The sequence below is a fragment of the Capsicum annuum genome, chromosome 10, assembly GCF_002878395.1.
Source record: "Capsicum annuum cultivar UCD-10X-F1 chromosome 10, UCD10Xv1.1, whole genome shotgun sequence".
Taxonomy (NCBI): Eukaryota; Viridiplantae; Streptophyta; class Magnoliopsida; order Solanales; family Solanaceae; genus Capsicum; species Capsicum annuum.
In genome coordinates this window covers 20,025,715-20,031,714 of record NC_061120.1, presented here as the reverse complement: position 1 = coordinate 20,031,714, position 6,000 = coordinate 20,025,715, and the positions used below count along the sequence as shown (strand labels likewise).

The 6,000-nt window shown below is 33.7% G+C and overlaps 1 protein-coding gene across 10 annotated transcripts in view; it reads right to left on the bottom strand.

The window, feature by feature from the left end:
- The window catches only part of LOC107845492 (CCR4-NOT transcription complex subunit 9), a 33,032-nt gene that overhangs the window by 10,500 nt on the left and 16,532 nt on the right, over positions 1–6,000 (bottom strand). For 2 of the 10 annotated variants that reach the window (XR_001666869.2, XR_001666870.2), the window contains exon 1: positions 601–4,798. The exons of the other annotated variants lie outside the window; for them this stretch is intronic. The gene's annotated coding sequence lies outside the window, so the exon portion shown is untranslated. Of the gene's footprint in view, positions 1–600; positions 4,799–6,000 lie in introns of those variants that run through there. 10 annotated transcript variants of the gene reach the window in all.

The window sequence follows — 6,000 nt, the reverse complement described above, 5'->3', positions numbered from 1 at the left end:
AATACCAATCAACAAGTATCCAATTTAGGAGCATACATACAATTAAGTAGAGTCTAAACTCCAATTAAACTGTAACCTACCTCAGCCGAAGAATCCAAATACAAGTTAACTTGAAAAGACCTTGCCCTTACATAAAGTTTTCTAATGATTCAAATCTATCCAAATATATAATCTCCATGAAAATGTAAGTCTAATAACAATTGTTTTATAGCTTCCTACTCCAAAAATTCTAACCCATTAACCTAATTACTCCAAAAATGGTAACTGGTTCTATAGGATAAAGTTCAATTTGAAAGTTCTGTCAATTCACGTTTTTCCATAGCACTAAAGGAACAAAATTGTTCATTTATTAGAATCTTAACATTATTTTACTAATTTTTCTACCACTGCTTATGGATCTGCCACTAACCTCCCTTTTACACAATTTGTTTTCTTTTTTTTTCACCTTACACAAACAATCATGTAACATTCTGTCAACCCACGTGCAACATTAACTCTTCCCCTTAAATTCCTTTTCATCTAATCACATACTCATAATCCACATTTAATCCTAGAAATATTATTTATAAAACAGTACGAGAGATTTTGGATGGAGCTTACCTGAAGCAGTAAATTTCGTCTCCCCCAAGTTCAAATCGTCAGCCGCCCTTTTGTTGAACTTCTACTAACCTACTGACTTCAATTACTCTACCTTAATGTGGGTTATGTGAGAAGAAAGAATTGTACTTTTGACCCACTATTCTTAATTAATTTAATTATTTAAAATAATTAAAACTTTTAATATATTCTCAAAATTTATTTGGAACCCCATCAAAATAAACTAAATATGTAAATTGTCTAGAAAATACATTCCGGGCCTATTGGAACTACTACGACACTAATTCGAGGCCGTCTTGATTGACGGTTGACTATTATCGGGTTTAACTTTATCAAACCCAATAACCCCATTAATGACTTAAATTACTTTCGAATATCTAAAAATATCTATACTACTCACCACCGTAAGTCACAAATCATGTATACAAACTACGGAGAACATTAAAATAAGGAAGATGAGAAAAATTCACAAACAATCGGAAGGGTCGTTATTATTTCTTAGGTCAAGCACAAGTTGTTCAGCCAATAACATTTTGTGATCTTTATTAACCAATATTTTGGCACCAAAAGCTAATGTTCCGCCTCCTCCTCCTCCGCCAATGAAGGACCTTCACCGAGACCTCTGCCACCAGATGCCAAATGAGAGAGACTGAGGTAAATTTGTCATTCTTTTTTTTTTTCCTTTGCTTTCATCCATACACATTCATGAGATTTGGTACCACTGAGAATCACTGATTTTGAAAGTAAATGAAACACTTAATAAAAACCTTAACCAAGGAATGTGCCGGTAAAGTGATTGACCTATAAGAATAATTGATTTTAAAAGAAAATGAAATACTTTACAAAATTCTTAATTGAGGGGTTTGTCGGCATGGTAACTGGGATATGAAATTGAGATTGTGAAAACATATGGGTTGTGAACCTCAATGGATCAGTCCTAAAGCGTTGAGGCTTGGAAGATGTGTTTGAAATATCCCACCATCATTTCTATATTGAATTACATCACTTGTATTGCATTGCATTGTATTCCTTAGTTTGGTTTGACATTGTATTTGAGTATTTGCCTTTTCATTGAATTACTATAATTGAACCTTATTTGTGATATTGTGTATTCTGCATTCATTTTCACTATATTATTACATCATATTATACTACTTCTTGGTTAGTTTGTTGAAATATTTATGAGAAATTATGACTATGGCATAGTTTTAAAGTTTTGTGGTGTCGCACCTATTGGTATGTAATGCCCAAAAAAAAATTCCATGATCCTAGTATTTTATAGACAATTTTACGCGTTAAAAGTCAAGTCTTGAGTCCCTTGAAATAGGCCAAATCATTTAGGATATATTCCGACACTTAAAAAGAGAGTTTAATATGTAGAAATAGGCCAGTGCGCCATGGATCAAGGAATCTACTTTGAGTTTCTCACCGAATATCATGGAAGAAGGAGCCACTGAAAGCCTTCCACTTAGGGAGGCGCGTTGCACAATATGGGGTGGTGCATTGGACACCGTGCCATGGACCCCCTTCCTCGAATTTTAACTTCTTCAATTTCATTTTGTTTTAGGGATATGATTGTCTTCTCAATTTTAGATATTGTCCATCCAATATTAAACATGCCTCAAAATTTCAAAAACCCTCACACTTTCAAATCAAAACCCTCTCCCATTCCCTCAAGCTCCTAACCTTCAAGTTGTAAGAGAAATAAAGCTAGGGCTTGAAATCCTAAGATTTCTTTCACTTTGTTCATCTGTAAGGTACGCAAGAAAAATAACATTCATGGGAGACCCTGTTCAACCTCACAGGTGTGTCATAGTTCCATTCTAATTCATGATTTCAAGTTAGGGTTTTGAAGATTTAAATATTCTATGTATCGTTCTTGAGTTTTGTTATTATTTTCTTTTATATGCTTTAAGTATTATGAATTATTTTCCAAATTAAAGTAATTCTTGAATGTATAGTTAATTTTCTTAGCCAAAGGTTAGTTTCACATGAAGTTTATGACTTGGGGTTTGTTTTAAAAATTGCTTTCATGTTCCCATTGGGTTTAACTGTGGTTTTGTTATTAAGTATACTCAAAGGTAAGCAATTTATGAACAATCTTCGAAAAGCCCTATGTGTGTGTCTGTATATATACATATAGAGACATACATATATATATATATATATGTATGTCATACCTTGACTTGAATAGTGTAAAGTTATGGTTTCTTGAAAAAAGAATGCAAGTTAAAATAATTTAGAGCCAAGTCTTGCGAGAAAAATAATTTCTTTATATGGTATTGTAGAGATTAATATAATTGTATAATGTATTTTAACTAGTATAATATGAGAAGCTATTATGTTTTGGGATGGATTATTTAGTACTGAGTTGGGTATGAGTTCGAAGTCACATGCCCCATACCAACGTTACCACCATAGGTTTATCTTTGGCATAAGTGATATGAGCCAAATGACCATCTATGCTTTTGAAGACATCATTGGATGCCAACGCATAAAGACTCAAGACTTGTTCACCTCGATGAAATAAGAACATGCATGGAGGACCCGTTTTGAGCATGACATAAGGCAAAATCGTGTGTGGAAGATTACGTAGGGGCTTACATTTGATGCCAACCCAAGACTACAAGTGTTGAAGAATGACCCCACGGTTGTGGAGCATTGAAGAACCCTTCATTAAGGGTATTTTGGGGATCACACTTTGTTAGAAAGATACTTCATGGCTACCCCTTTCATTAAGGGTATTGTGGTCATTTCTGTTATGTAATAAGCTAGCCTCTATATAGTCTTCTATTAAGTCATTTGCTCTTTAGTTTTGGAAGGATAAATATGTGAAAGACTTATTCTCTCTTTGAGAGTGTAACACCCTTAGTTTAGGGCTTGGATAAGCCATTAGTGTAGGTCTTAGAAAAGATAATATTGTTCTTTGCTTGGAAAGGGTGGATCTTGAGGTGAGTTGATTACCTTGGCGGTCACCATAAGAACTTGGTACTTGTTAACTTGTTTTGTAGAGGTTTTAGATTTTTGATACACTCTTAAGTTGCTACCTAATGGGTTCTCTTTGTGTCAAGTTAGCTATCTTTTACTCTTTTTAAGTTTATGTTTGCTTCTCGTATCGTGTTGTTGTCTTGTTGTTGAGGGTAAAGGCTTATGATTATGGGTTGTTTGAAGACTATTTTTGTGTTGTAGATACCATTTGATATCAGAGCATAGCTTGATCTTGTTCCTAAAAGATCAAATCTTAGGATAGCTCACTTGAAAAATCACAAAAAAAGGGTGCTGAAAAACTGAAAAACTCAAAAATCGTAATTTGTCCACGTTTTTTGTGTTTAGGCCGATTTGAAGCATATTTTTCTTGTATTTTTAGTGTGTTTTGTTGTTTTTAGTGTTAGTCCCTTCTTCACTAACACTTATAGAGTCTAGATCTAAATTTTGAGTCATTTTTGAGTTATTTTTGAACTTTGAAGGTTGTTGTTTTTTGAGGATTGGTGGCTTGAAAGAGTGTTGTTGAAGTTTGTTGTTGAGATTGTGGCTTAAAAACATATTGTTGATGTTTTTGTTGAGGTTTGTAGATTGAAAAATGTGTTATTGATGTGTAGGATCCAACTTGAACCATAGAACTCCAAGATTCAAAAGTTGTGTTCTTGGTGTTCTTCACCATCTTCATATTTTGTTAAAGAGAAAATGATTGTTTGATCATAGAAATTAAAGAAAGAGAGTGTGTCTTATTTTTAGTATTGAAAGACACAACTCTAAGACATCCAAAGAAGAAAGGGGACAAAAGGGTTTCAAAAATTGTCTTGCCAAAAGGGAGAAAGTTCACCACCAAGACTTACAAAAAGGGAAAGAGTCAAAAGTCTTTCAAAAAGGTGTTTAGCCAAAAAGGTGTAAAAAAGTCAAACACTTTTTTTAACTTGAAAAAAAGGGCTCCAAAGTCTTGTTGTTACCCTACTATAGCCGATATTCCACCATTCCCCACTTGAAATTTGATCAATACAATTTGAAGACAAGAAAATTTCTCAAATTTTCAATAATTTTAATGTCCAATAAGAGGTTTCCACGTCATCACCCTAAAAAAAACTCTTAGGCTCAAAATTTCAAATTTCTAAGTTTCATTTCTTGTTTCTTTAGTTTCAATTTTCTTGATCCTAGTACTAATAGACAAACTAGTAATCACCTACTAGGTTGTTAATTAGTTTTTAAATACGTTTCTTTCGTGTCTTCGTTATTTGTGTGCTTTTCTCTTTTGTAAGTCATCGTAACTTCTTTGTTTCAAGTTTGTAAGTGAATTTTGTTTTGTGTCTTGAGTCAATCAAAATAGGAATCCATTCTGGCTGCCAAGTAGGATTGACATCTTATTGACTATCAGAGTATAACCAACTTTCAATATTCGCCGCTCCAATAGTGAGAATCATAAAGGTGAGTGTATCGAGTGTTGGTAAGGAGCTTTTACTGCTAATCTTATTTGTTTTCTTTTGTTTGTTATTGTCTTTTTTTTTGTTTAGGTACCATGGCTGCCCATAATTTTAAGGCCATGTGTAATCGCATCCATGACGATCTTGAAGATATGCAACAACACTTTGAAATTATACATCAATTGTTATCCAAACTCTTTCTTAAAAATCCAACTATCCAAACAACTTGCGATGAGAGCTTCTCGAAGAAAGTTTCTTCCCAAGTTTATAATGTACTTTCATTGAGGTAAAGATGAACATTCTCATGAATATCAAGGTAAAGTAGCCAACTCTTACACTTTTGTACATGCGGATGATAATTGTGTGGCTAGTAGCCCATTGAGTGTGAGTTGTAGCTATCCTATATGTGAGTCTATTATTTCTTTGTCATTTAATGATGATGTACTTGTTGTGAGTGTGGATATACTAGTTGATCCTATTGATGACCGAATCGACCCTTCTTGTAAGATTGATTTATGTCCACCTAGTGTTGAAACCATTGTGTTGAATGAAAGTACATTGTCTTGTAAAATTTATGTTGATCAACTTTTGTGTGAAAATTGGCCACCACTCGAGGATGTGTGTGATGTGATTAATGAATCTCAAGTATGTGATGATGTTGAAAATGTTGATCAAAGGAATAGGAGTGAACCCGTGAGCTTTCCCTTTGATTCTAATATTTGCTTGGCTCATAGGGATAATAATGTGCTTGAAACATCTTTAAAACTTGATAATGAACTTTTAGAGAGTGAACTTATTTGTTTCAAATCTTCCCGCGGGATAAATCATGCTCTTTTTAGGTATAATATCTGGTTTGAAGATGGTATAATCACTCCCAATGAACCTAGTAGTGAGAATGATGGTATAGCTTGTCTTGAAGGCTATGGCCTATATACTAACCCACTATGGTGTGACAACATTCCTCCTAAAGATGGAAATCTCTTTTTGC